We start from the raw sequence: 13,781 nt of genomic DNA, 5'->3' as shown, positions 1-13,781 counted from the left end.
AGCACACCAATGCCCTTTCTCTGAAGTGAACCTGGATGAGCCCAGGAGGGACTTCATATAAGCAAAACCATTGGAAAACCAATGATTTGGTGGGAAAGCAGCATTTTGACAGTGCTTCAGGCTGGGATGAAAGGGGAAAACAGCAATATTAGTACAACAACATACAACAGAAATTATGCTGGTGGGCCACTAAAGACAGATCAGCAGGGTTAGAGTCTTCCCATTTTCCTCCCCACACTCCCTACATGGTGCTCCTCAACATTCCCACAGGTCTGCCTGCTGCTGGAGAGACCTGAAAGATGCTGGAAGGACACACAGGAGGGTAAGCCAAGCAAGGGCCTCACACCCCCTCCTCCCTGGCAGCCAGTGCTCAGTCAGCAGCTCTTGTCCACAAGGACCTTCCCAGGAGAGGACAGAAAAACACGATTTCTTATAGGCGTCCCCTACAGCCAGGAGCTGGGATTGTCAGTGTGAGTGACTGCAGGAAAAGCTCTTCTCTGGACTAGGCTGCTATTTCTTAGGGTCCTACAGAAAACCACACAAGCCACAAAAATATCTTTCAGCTGCTACAGGGAAAGAAGTTACTTGGTGGACTAAGTAAAGACCTCATAGAAATGCAAGGCACCTCTTTTTGTCTGAGTTTCCCTTTTGGGGTTTGGTTTTCTTCACTTTTAATGTGATGACAATATAATGGGAGAAACATAGAGAGTCTTTACACAACAACCAACCAAGTGCAGACCTGATCAGCAAGATAAAGCTGAAATAATGGACTGTACGAAAAAAGTTTTTAAGAGGAATGATATTTCCACCCCCACATTGCCCAGAGATAAAATGAATACACAGCAAAATGAAAGTGAAAGGCTTTAGGACAGGTACAAAGGGTAATTCTAAAATTTAATCATCCCTCTTGAACCAGAGGAATATTAATTCCCATTTTTGTATGCTGCTTAAGTGAGAATCAACAAATTAGGCATATTGTTTCTGTCATTTTAATTTTTTGTGCTGCAACTAGAAAAAGAAATCAATAGACACTAAAGAGGTACATCTCCAGAGAAGGCTAATCAACCTATTATTGATTTACCTACAGTTGTCTTTTGAACAGAAAATATCAAGAGAGTTTTCAATACTCTGATATCTTGATTGAACACAAAGCCTTGGCAACATGTAGAAGAGCCATCACAGTGGCAGAAAGGCAACAGGAAACAGATTTCACTGAGCAGAGGTCACAGCTAGAATACAATACTTCACTGCTAAGGACTCTCTAGGCATTTGGAAAAAAATGTCAAATTTGCATTATATTTGCATTTTATTTTTCCTTTAAACATAACCAAAACAATATGCAAATTTACTTTGGAATACATAAATGCATATTTACATGTTTGCTTTCAGTAATATAAATGCTTGAACAAAGTTAGATATTCAGTCACATCAACTTTTTTGCATCTGAATCTTTCTAGTAGGAAACTATTCATCAGTGTCTGCATCCAGAGTGGACAAACCCTGAAAAGGTGCAAGTAATGCAAGAGCCCCCTCACACTCTACAAGTCCCAGGGCAATGGGACTTACCTATCACATAACATTCCTTAGTTTTTCTGCAGGGCAATGATTTCATCTGCAGTGCATCTGCTCTCTGTCTGCTGCAATAGCTCACCTCATTCACTCAGAGGATATTTTCTAACACAGAGCTGGTCTCACGTCTCAGTTTAAGAACAAATAGCCCTTTTCAAAACAAACATCTGGCCAAACACTTATCATAATTGCAAATGTTATCCCGTAATTTAAAGGAAATGTCTTTACTGAAAAAGGTTGTTCCTATTCATTTGCTGAGAAGGTTTTTTGGTTATTTTCCTGCTACTGAAATAAATTCACATTTTGTACTCACTTATATTTCAATTAAAGAATTATTGGAACATGTAGAATTGCTTCCTAAATTAAATAGGGTTTTTTTGCCATCAGTGTAACCTAACAGATTAAAAGCTTTAAAAACCTCAGGTCAAACTTGATTTTCTGACGCACTCAAGTTTATTGCTCAGAGAGGAACATATCTTAATACAGCATTTGAGTTTCCTTTTTCTCTACAGATCAGAACAGTAAGCTGGCTTACAGAATTAATCCTCAGAATCAGATAATTCAAGTCACTGCTTATTGATTTAATAGATGAGGGTTTTATTTGATTTTGAAAATGTTATTTGTAATTGCTAATCATGTTTACCTGCATCCATTAGTATTTTTATAGTGCAAAAGACATTGCATGGAAGTCATCTTTAACACAATAAAGAACTGCATCATCTACCACCTATACCTCTAATCTCTTATCATACACAGCACTGAAATTCCAAGCAATCCAGTATTTCCAACTGCATTCATAAACTGAAGTGGTAAAAATTCTTTCATGGCATAGTAAGTGTAGTAGCCTAGTTATCTGGAGGAAAGCCTGTTTTAAAAACCATTGAAAGCTGGAAATTGGTACCTATTCTCAGCCTGCAGACAGGTGTCAATCTTCCACCAACATTCATGTATATCTACAGTGGAAGAGAGTGGATGCAGGAATGTGACTTTCCACTGCTGTGCAGGCTGTCACTACAGCAAAGTTGTTCTCTCTGTCTCAACAGATATCTCCTGCTGTGCAAAACACAAGTTACTGAGATATTCCCCAAAACTGTTATTTTAAGGTCTGTTCATTTTATGAAGCTTTCTGATACCCATTAACAAATAAATTTTAAAATAAGCAGTGTTTTCAAAATCATTTAAATTACATTGGGTGTATAAGACTCTAAATCCAATTTTGCCTAGACTTTTCTTCATACAGAATCAGTTATGATGCTTTAAAGAAAGAGCAAATGAAAGAAATCTGTTCTTTCATAGTTTAAGTTCCAGTCCTCCATGTGAAATTCAGAATAAAATGTGCTCCCAAGGGGCTCACAGAAAAGGAGTTTATAGCAAACCCCAGGGGTTTATAGGAAAACCCCTTTGGGAGGCAATTACTTATAACTTCCTTTTCCTAACAAAGCCATGCTAGCCGACAACATTAACATAATTCAGAATTTCACATCCTGGTGGATATATTAGCTGATGGTATTTGAGTTGCTTTGAAATGCTGCCTGAGCCTACAGATGCTGCCTTGAAGCATCAACACCAGCTTTGTCAGGTGGCAATAATTCCACTGCTGCTGCATTCAAGAGTAGTTATCTCGCTGTTAAGGCTGCTCCATTCTGTGCTCGATGCCTGAGATTTTCTCATTCAAAATACTTGAATCAAAGCCCTTATCTCCCTCCTTCCTCGTATTCAAATAAAGCACTATTTCTGCACAATCTGCATCCTTCTGATGTAAAAAGAAAAAATAATCATGACTAATTGACTAATTCTTATGGTAGTACAGCTTTTTCAAACATAATTTTCTACAGTAGTTATGGACAGTATCATTTTCACAAGGAAATGGGATGCTCCAAGAGCTAAATCTAGTGGTTTGCTCCATTTACCCATGTAATCACTTTAGTGGTTTGCTTCATCTTTCTGTGATTCACCTGCATTTCTGACATCAGTTTCAAAGAATATGATCGTATTTGGCTTATGAATCCAAAGGTTAAATGAATTTGAAGTACAGAAAATGCTAGTTTCACATGTTCTTTTCTTTAACTTGGCAACCCTAAATATGATTCAGAGTTTAAGTTTACAAATCATTAATCGTTTGCTTCTTATTTTGACAATCCCAGTAATCTGTAAGATTGACAGTCAGGGTATTCAACATTTGTACAACTCAATTGTACACCTCTGCAAACTACTTAAATTCATGTCCAATAAAGTGTAGCCTGTGGCAAACCAGAATGTGCTTAATTTGCAGCCAGAATTTCCTCAAAGAGTTATCAGCAATCAAAGCTGTAAATACACATTATAATTTCAGCAGAAAGCATTGTTATTCATGTAGTACTGGAGACTCAAAGAACCACCTGCCCAAATAAGTTGGCAAGCAGAGGATTAGGGAAAAGCTGACCTTGTAGCCAAAAAAGTGTTTATTGCCTTGATCTGGATCTGTTTATTGCCTGGCCATGGACCATTTATCTGGGCCACAATCCTGATCCTGTGGGTTGAGGCTGTCCCTGTGTCCCAGCAAAGATATGGCTGGTGATGGGGACTGCAGGCTGACTGCAGCTGCCCCCCTGCCTGTACTGCTGGCTCCGCAAGGAGACCAGGGCCTCACTCCTGGTGCCTCAATCCCCAAGGAACAGCCTCCCCAACAGGTGTGGAGAGTGACTGACAGGTTTCAAATGGAGAAGAGAAAATGGAAAAGAAGGTCCTGGCCCTAATATAACCCAGACTGTGTTGACAGGATGCAAAGAACAGAAGAATCCAGATGCAGGAGAAGAGGGGCTGATCAAATCTCACCCACAGTTTTCTAATCTGGAGTAGGCAGAAGTTAATTTGATGTACCCTTGAGCTGCTGACAATCAGTTTGCAATTCAGGCGACACAGTAGATCACTCCATCCCTGTTTTTGCTTTCAAGTGGTGCAGCAAGGTGGAACTGCTATTCATCCTTATGGAGGAGTATCTATATCAAGCTTCACAAGAGATTCCCTTGCCATCTTCCTTTTAAAAAACAGCTAGCTGGTGGGTGGACTGAAAATCTTCCTTTAATTTTCTAGACAGACTGCTGAACAGCAGCAGCAGATTATTTTTGCAGCCTGTCTTAACAAATCCATACCTGTTTTGCTTTAGGAGCCCAGCAATTTCCCTGCTACCAGCTTGGACTCATTTGCTCATCCCTGCTTCATGTATTTACTTTCCTGTATTTTAATGTACCACCTTATGAATCTCTGTCTTTTTACTTTCAAAATGCAGATAAAATTGCAGCCTGACTCTTTCATTGTCAAGTTGGAGCTGGGTAACAGTCTTCTAGTCATTCTACGATAATATCTTTAGGACTTCTCAAATAATTTAATCAAACTCCATATTTCATCTATGTCCAGCCAGGTTTACTTGGTTGGTTTTTCTTTGCAGGTTAATACATGCATAAAGCAGTTTATTACATTGATGTGCTATGCAGTGCTGAAGACAGCATGTTTGCCGCTACTGAAATTCATTCTGGAGGTGCAGTGTGCTTGTAAATGTTTACTTGTGGATGAAAATACTCCTTAAGGTATCCTTAGGGAGGTTTTTGGCAATAACTTTTTGACATGAGCAGCTTATGACCAGCTCTGCCCAATGCTAACATACAGAAAAACCAAAGGCCTTTTCTGCCTACAGATGTCTGCCAAAGCCTGCGACCCTGCTGTGCCTACAGGCTTCCGCTTTTTAGTATCGACTACGATTCACAAGTGCTGCACTCCAGATTTCGCACTTCTGGGAGATAAGGCAAACACACGCCCTCTTCACCTTTACCTAGTCTCACCTTCAAAAATAAGGCTCAAATTTCTCCCATTTACCCTCTGCCGATCCTGACTTTTCTTTCCAAGATAAGGCAGCTGTTGCAGCTGCAGCAGCGACTGGTGCACTCGACTCCTACTTATAATTAACAAAGCACTTTCTATTTGCTTGGAGAAGGGCAGTCTGCTCGGGTTATGCTGCCCTGCTCTCCAAGAGTTCTGGGAAGGGTTATTCTCTGCTGGATCATCCAGACTGTGCATGGTTTGGAACTGCCTACAAGATTCGTTTTCTTGTCTGATGGAAATGCCTCTCCCTGTGGCGTCCCAGTCACAATCTGGGCTTTTTAATAGGATCTCTGTCCCCCATCCCTAGCTGCAAAATGGGTCTTCTGCCTTAGATCAGTCACAAGAATTGTTCTCTCTCATACTGATTTATATCCATTCATTGGTATAATTTCTTAATATGTGTTGTTCTTCTGTCCCAGAGTTCAATTAAAACCATGGAATAAATAGAAATATATTTCACTCAGTGTGTGTTTTTTTAATTGATTTTTGCCTTTTTTATTTCTGAAACAAATTATTAAAACAACTCTTTCAAGGAACACAACCTCCAGAAATACTACTGCTTTCAGTAAAAGACAAGCACCAGGATGCAAGGCTTGGCAGCCTGATAATTGACTGTGTAACCTAGGTGTAGTCAAATATTTTCTTGCCCAAAGCAGTTCTGTAGAGCAATAGAGCTGATTTTGGACATACAACTTCAGCTTTTGGGTGTAGCATACTTGACTAAAATCAAGATCACCTCTGACTATATATATTGGCTGATATTATTTTGTACAAAAAACTTCAACAAACATCTCAGAAATTCTGTAGTGAAAATCTAGTTAGTCGTAAATCACATTCAAAATTTTACTATGAGAATTACACAAGTGTCATGTCTTTACTCTGGGTTACTTACCACTCCTTTTGAATGCCTTTTCTGCTATTCTCACATTTTCTTTTGTCTTTAACCATATTTTACTGCCAAATCATGAACATTTAGTCTGTGTAAGTGCATAATAAGGACACTAAGTGTAATTAAAATCCTTCTAAGCAAAATTATTATTAGTCAACTAATAGAAACATACAAAAAATTGTTCCTTTATTTTAATCTGTTGACAGTGCAACTGCAGCTTCCAGTGGTCTTTCTGTATGCATTGGCTCCTCTAGTCAGCAGTATTACATCAATAAATGCATATACCTGTCATGCCCTGATTGAATAACAAAACTAAACACCTGATTATTATCCAAAACCTTCTATCTCACTTAATCTAAATTTTAGTTTTCAACAGTTTGAACTTCAGATAGCTACAGTTAAAGCAAGAGACTTTTGAAATTATTGGAAATATTAAATATTGAATACTTAGGGAAAAGAATATGTTATTTCTATGTTGCAACAACTCCCCCAAATCAAGGTATAATTTGTTCAGTAAGTTGTAAACACTTTTAGAGGGAGTATATGAAATAGTTAAAGTAGATAGTACACTTCTAGATAAAATCATCTGATTTTACTTTGTCTAGTAATTAGCATAACGAAGACAGAAACTTAGCTGGGATTTCCATTTACTGCCATCAGAGAAATCATCACATAAATAACTGAAACAATATTATTTTTAAAAGGTACATAAAACAAGGGTTGAAAATACTGAAAAATAACTTGCAATATGAAAAAACCCATTACTATGCAATACTGAAATACAAGAAAGAACAGGCATTGCTTTCAATAAAAAGAGGAATGGAAACTATATAGTTTTCAGAATTTACCATGTCAGGTTTACTTGCTTTCATTCCAGTGAACTCTTCTCACAGAGATTTTCCGATTAAAAAAATCTTCATAAATAGCACAACAAATTGTATATAAAATTAAAACAGAAACTATGGTTTATGTTTTGAGGCAAAAAAAAGAAAAAGCAGTAGCCCCCAGAATGCTCTTCAGTACTTCAAAAAGCACTGGTATGTGGTCAGTGCAGTGTCTGCTCTTCAGCGTTGATCATCTATTCACTTTGAAAACAAGGATTACTTTTTTCAGACTTTTAAGCACATGGAAACCACCGCGTGGAATAAAACAGAATTTATGAGCAAACCTTATGAAACCTTTGAAGTCTTGGGGCTCTCTCTTGCATTTGAAAATATTGGTGCTATGCATGCACTGCAAGTGTGTTGGCAGCTGTCAGAGACACCCGATAGGCAGCATGCTGCGATCTGCGCACTTTGTACATGTGGCCTGAGAGAGGCGTGAAGGAAAGCAGGGCAGAAACACAATGAGACAGGATCAGGTTTTAAGCTCTTGGCTTAGGGCAACGTGTTTACACATCAAAACTACACAATATTACTCTACAGAAGTCAGGAAATTATGAGTAGCTTGAGCCACCTCTGGTCCTCACCTTCTAAGGGTTTATTCCCTCACAGAACAGCAGGATAAGCTGCAGCAGTCAGTCTGTCTGTAAAGGGTGCATGTGAGGGACTGATAATGTAGCTCCACTGGAAAAGAAATTGCAATCCAACCACCTCACATTCTTCTCATGTTGATAGAACTACATGTTGATCAAGCCTCAACAGGGGCAGCAATTTGCCAGGGCTGAGTGTGTCCCTGTGGATATCAGAGAAAGGAAAAAAACCCTCATGGGAGAAAGGACTGAAAATATATTAAAAAGCATCAAAACTGACTAAAGTCTTAATAGCTAATACATAAAATAAGCCAGTAGTTTAAATGAAGGCAGATAATAGTTGAGAAATGAAACATGAAGTCTTTTTTTAATTCAAGAAGTGCTCAAAACTGATTGGGGAATTGGAGTGTGTATTTTTTATGGTTTAGTGACTGAAAATGATGATATAAATGAAACCACTGAGCAAGAAAGTTCATTTCAGGCTAATGCACAGAGCTAGAAAAACTCAGGGCTCTATTATCTTATAAAAGTAATAATGGCATTCATCTCCACCTGATGTAGCACGCTTTTCTGGTTAAACAGCCTTACATTTTATGAGCATGGCCATAGTTTTTCAATAGGGGAGGCATTATTCACAAATTTAAACATAATTGAAAAAAATCATTTTGCCAAAGACTTACTTTTCAAAGCTTGCAAGAAGAAGAATGTCATTAATTAGAAATAGAGAACTGCCCATCCTGCCTCCAGAGATCAATGTTTGTCACTCAAGGTATGTCCCTGTCACACTTCTGTTCACTCACCAGGGAGAAGGAATTATAGACAGGAAAATGCAATTACCTTTTTTAGAAGAATTCTTTGTTCACTGCTATCCACAACTAAGTGAAAGATAGAGTGTAAAGCTTCATTTTTGCTGATCCAAACAGCATTATAAAAAGGCAGCCAGAGAGAAGGTCAGGGCAAGATCTGTCTTCACCTGCACAGCCCTCATTGCCCTGTGCATGTCTCAGCTCACCGTGACAGCATAACTGCAAAAATCCCTTTCCTTCTCTGACTACATTGTGGCCACATCAATCTCCACATGCCTTTAAAGCAGACCATTCACGTCAGTAGAAATGTTTGGAAGTCACCGAAGGGAATTTGTCTCAAAGGCAACACGCACTCCTCCAAGTGTGTGGTGCCCGGGCAGCCTCCCAGCCACCCACATACAGGCTCCAAGGAACAGAGGTGGCTGTGCTCATGCACACAGATCCCATTTCAGGCGTCCCCGTTGTCCTTGCCATCCTAAAACATTTTTTTAACCCCTGTCTTTTTCCATTCCAAGTGACCAAAAAAAAAAAAAAAAGTGAAGACAGTGTTGTTGTAACATGATGCTGAGGGCATGAGCTGCGCACCGTGAGGGCACGTAGGGGCTCAGATGGGACAGCAATGGAGGGCTGAGGAGAGGGCAAAGAGCCAAATTTAGCGCGGTCTCTACTGCCACCTAGGACAGCAACTGAGGTGGAGCCTCCAGGCACACCCCAGTTCTCCCCCGCAGGGAACCAACAACTCCTTTCGTCCAAAAGAGAAGCTGGGTAGGAAGCTGGGTGTGAGCGCTGTGCACAACGGACACAGAACCAGGAATTAAGCAGATACACCCTACTGTAGCCCCCCACAAATCCACAAGCTTGGTATCATCCTATCCCATCTGTCATCTAGCAGAAGTAGACAGTAAACTAATGGAAAATGTAGTTGGAAAAACTCAAACCAAAGCAAGATAAATACGGTAAAGGCAGAATTAATTACTCATGCAAAATTATATATTCATTGTAACTGTATCTGGTTTGACATTATTGAGCTCCTTCTAAGGGTAATGTGGAGTGATGGGCACAGGATAACACTTTGTGACAGAATAAAGATAAACACCCACCACTGAAGCAGTCCTGGAAAACAAATACCTAACTATGTAGGTTTGCATCTGTCTTCTATAAAATATTATTAGCTATGTTTGACACTACATAAGCTAAGAATCCCACCACAGTCTGAGAAAACTTCTAATCTATCACTATTCAAAACAAGGACATGCTGTTTTTCTCTGAAAATTCCCTCTGCTGATATGCTAATCATATTATTGCTGATACAGAGAGGTGAGAGGGTGGAGTAACCTAATGCAGTGAGAGAAGCATGAACCAGGGAGTATAAAACAAGGCACAGACATGCATTCTCATAAACCTTGCTTCACATTCAATATAACTGCTCCATTTTACTGACAGTTTAAATCACAATGACAATGAAACTGAAGATTCCTATTGACTTTAATATAACTATCCAGCACTTTCTTAATTTCTTCCAGCAGCTTGAATATACTCAGAGTAATAAATAAAAATGTGTGTTACAGTTTATGGTTGCTGAGCTGATGTAACTTTGCAGATAATGTGTTTTTTGTAAAAATAAGGCTTTTTTCCAACCTTCAAACAAATTTTCAATTAGGTTGGACTAGTAGAAGTCAGAAAAGACAAACATTTTTTAATATCTTTCAAATATCTAATCCTTTTCCAAAACAATTCAAAGAATTGTTCAGAAGACATTTGCTTGTGTGTCTTCTAGTCTTCACCTGAGCAGTAATAGCCTCTTATCAAGGCTATAATAGCCTCTTATCAAGGAATGCAACAAGATGTCCCCTATTGCCAAGATATTCCTTCCTTACAGCATTGCATAAAGCATAAAGCTCAGGAGAAAAATATTTCGGTAGTAAACTAGTTCTCTTTCAAATTAAAATGTGTTACAACCCAATTTTCTACATAATGACCCTTCTCTCCAGAAACGTTCAATGATGAACTCGCAGCTTGTTGCACATCAAGGGTACTCATACACCCCTGCTTCTGTCCAAGCATCTGCACCTGGTACCACATTTACTCCAAAAATCTCCCCCCATTAGCTCGCTTTTGGTGAAAGCAGCCCATTCTGTTTTTCCTGGTGTGGCTTTAGCTAGATTGGCTGATAACCAGATGGTCTTTGTCTTGCAAACAGCGGGCCATCAATTCAGGAGCTACAGACTCTAAGCTAGGTATGGTGGTGATTGCTAAGCATCCTGAAAGTCTTACTAGGATATGAGCCAGCTTTATCTGCATGTGTGAAACCACCGACGATCACTCGTTGCTGGATAAGAGAATTCAGCCTTTTGTAAATCTCTTCTCCAAAAACATCAGATTTAGGAGTGCGAGCCCAATGTTAAAAAAAAAAAAAAAAAATCCCAAACCAAGAACCCTGTGTCTTTAAAGCTACTCCACTGTATAATGTCAGGCCCCAAGTGCACATCCACACTGCAATCTCTTTCCCATTCATCCCCTACCCAGGAGTTTGGCTACCATTCTTCGATGTCAGCTTCCATACAGTGGAGTTGTGTAACTTTGAATCAGACTGCTTCTAAAAGTATAGTGTGAGAAAGAGCTGTAAGATATGTTATCTGGGGCCTCTGCCCTTGACTCAGAGGCTGCATTTGAGCTCAGGGCCCTGCTATCAGTCCTTTCCTGTGCTGCATTATAAATTTGGCTGTGCCTGGCTATTTTCTTTGCTAATCCTGTGATTGCTTTCTGATTTGAATTTGCGGCTTGGCCTCAGACCTGTCTCGCCATTATGACTGCCTCTGTGTAATTTGGTACTTTGTCATTCAACAATCAGTGGAATCAGTGAATCCTGGTCTATTATGGATCCTCATTTGCTACAATTACTCTTCTCCACCTAGTCCATCTTTCACTCAGAAAGCAGCAGAGCTGCCCTTGCTGTGTCTACACGAAGTCACTTGTAGTAAAAGTCTGAGCTCCCAATATACCTTACTTCCCCATCCCCACCATGCCTCCAAATCTCTGATGGTGCGCAATTTTCTGAGCTTCTTTCTCTGCTGAAATGAGTAAATGGAAAGTCGTGACCAAAGCAGATGGACCTGTGATAGAGGCCATTTTAGCTCCGGACATTTACTGAAGAAATCCATTATTAGAAGAATATAACTTGTCAATGGTTAAATGAGCACCAAAGTCTATAGGGTAGACCGTCAGCTTCTCAAGTAAGAACCTAGATGGCATCAGCTGGTACCAACTCATGCTTGTTTTGTCAAGCATGCTTGTTTTATTGGAGCAGTTGGAACATCCAGCCCTCACTACTGATGGAGAATTTATAATCAGTGTTATGAAAACTCACTGGTGTGCATCATGAGCAAAGTATATTGATTTTGTCTCTAATTCCTCCAGAATGATACATTTATGAGTTATTTGTTTGTCTCGCAGGAAACTTCAGTCCAGCTCAAAGCATAGCAGAGATAAATTAAATTTGTTATGATTATTGTCTGTTTTGCTGTCAGGATGCCATGTAATTTCTGCTCAAAAAACAGAGACTAAACAAGCACCTTTATATTACTCTTTTGAAACAGCAACAAAGACTTACCCAACTTGTTCAAATGCTTCCACAGAAGAAGACAGTACCTCTGTGTGTTCAGAGTATTCAGGGAAGATAAAAATTAGCAAAACAAGAAGTCAAACATCACATTTTTCATCTCTTGATTTGTCTTCTATGACATATATAAAGAAAATAATACTACTTCACACTTCTCTAAGTATTTTCAGTGTTAACTGTACAATAACAGGCAAAGGAACATGATCCAATGGAATCTGAATTTATGGCCGAAAGACGGGGTGTCACTTTTAGTGACAAGTCAGTATTTCCTCTCGTGGATGAAACACTTTTTCCTTGGCTTCTATAACTCTTCTTGAAGAACCCACAATGATTGACCACAAGTATTTGGGTAAATGTGACTACTATCTCCAGCTATTTCTACCTCATTCAGGAAAGGTAAAGTAGCACATCATTTTAAACTCTGGTCACTTATAGCTATGATTTTCATCAATGCAAAATGAAGCTGCACCATGTTTGTTCAGGACATTTTAGATTTCATGCTTTCAACAGTTTTACTGATGGAACATAGTTTGGAATGTTTTCATATTATGATAGAAGAATTAAGGAAGACTGAAATACTTGTCATGAGCTTAGTGATGAGGCTTGCATAATTATAGCAGTCTATGCTGAACCTGGTCCAGTTCTGGTGGAGAAAGTATGCTCCCCTGAAAGGACAATTTTATCTGAAGCGGCATTTGAAAAAGTGAAATTTCAATTCTACTGAGCTGATATATTGCAATGTCCTGTAAATGTTCTCCTTGTTTCACAACACATCAGCTAACACTGGATTTCAGGCTGCTTACTAAAACCATTAATCATTACTTCATTTAAAAATATTCAAATGTATGGCATATATTTTAAACACCAAAGTGGTCCAATGAGCATCATTTCAGGGCTGTAAGGGCTTTGTTAATATTGAAAAACACAATGCAAATCAAGATTTTAAAACAACTTTCCACCTTGAACACTTCCATTAAGCCTGTGTAGACATGGTTGTCTTGCAATCGTCACAACTTTATTTAGCGTCTCTAGATCTAACTAAGGACAACATTTTCTTTATTCTTTGTAAAAAATTGTGAAAATACCGACTAAAAAGACATTATTTGTTTGATAGAAACGTTCAGAACAGATCTTTAAGGGCTGACAGCGCCTCATTCCTACAGAAATTGACAGCTGATTGAGAGTATATTGCCTGGTTATCACATGAAGTCAAATTCTAACTCTGAATAATGCTTTACACAGCTGTAACTGCTCTCTGAGCTACCTCACGTAATTGATTAAACCTGAATCACTGTTATGGGAGTGTTTTACAATGTGGAAGAATTTCTGCTTGCTCAGTGTAGCCAACAAACTTACCCCCTGCAGGAGTGAGCATACAGGTCAGGGATGCCAGCAGCATGAGTCAAAAATCATATTTGCAAAGAGGCAGCCCCGCGCAGGATTTGTTTCCTCGGTTGGTTTATGAGATTCAGTCTCGATAAAGTGACAACCTCCAAAAAGATTGATTTGAATAGAATGCAGACTCCAGCACACACCTCCAACATCAAATCTATAAACTCACAGCCACTT

The sequence above is a fragment of the Zonotrichia albicollis genome, chromosome 1 (genome assembly GCF_047830755.1).
Source record: "Zonotrichia albicollis isolate bZonAlb1 chromosome 1, bZonAlb1.hap1, whole genome shotgun sequence".
NCBI classification, from domain to species: Eukaryota; Metazoa; Chordata; class Aves; order Passeriformes; family Passerellidae; genus Zonotrichia; species Zonotrichia albicollis.
The sequence above is the reverse complement of the archived record's forward strand: the minus strand, read 5'-3'. Positions refer to the sequence as shown.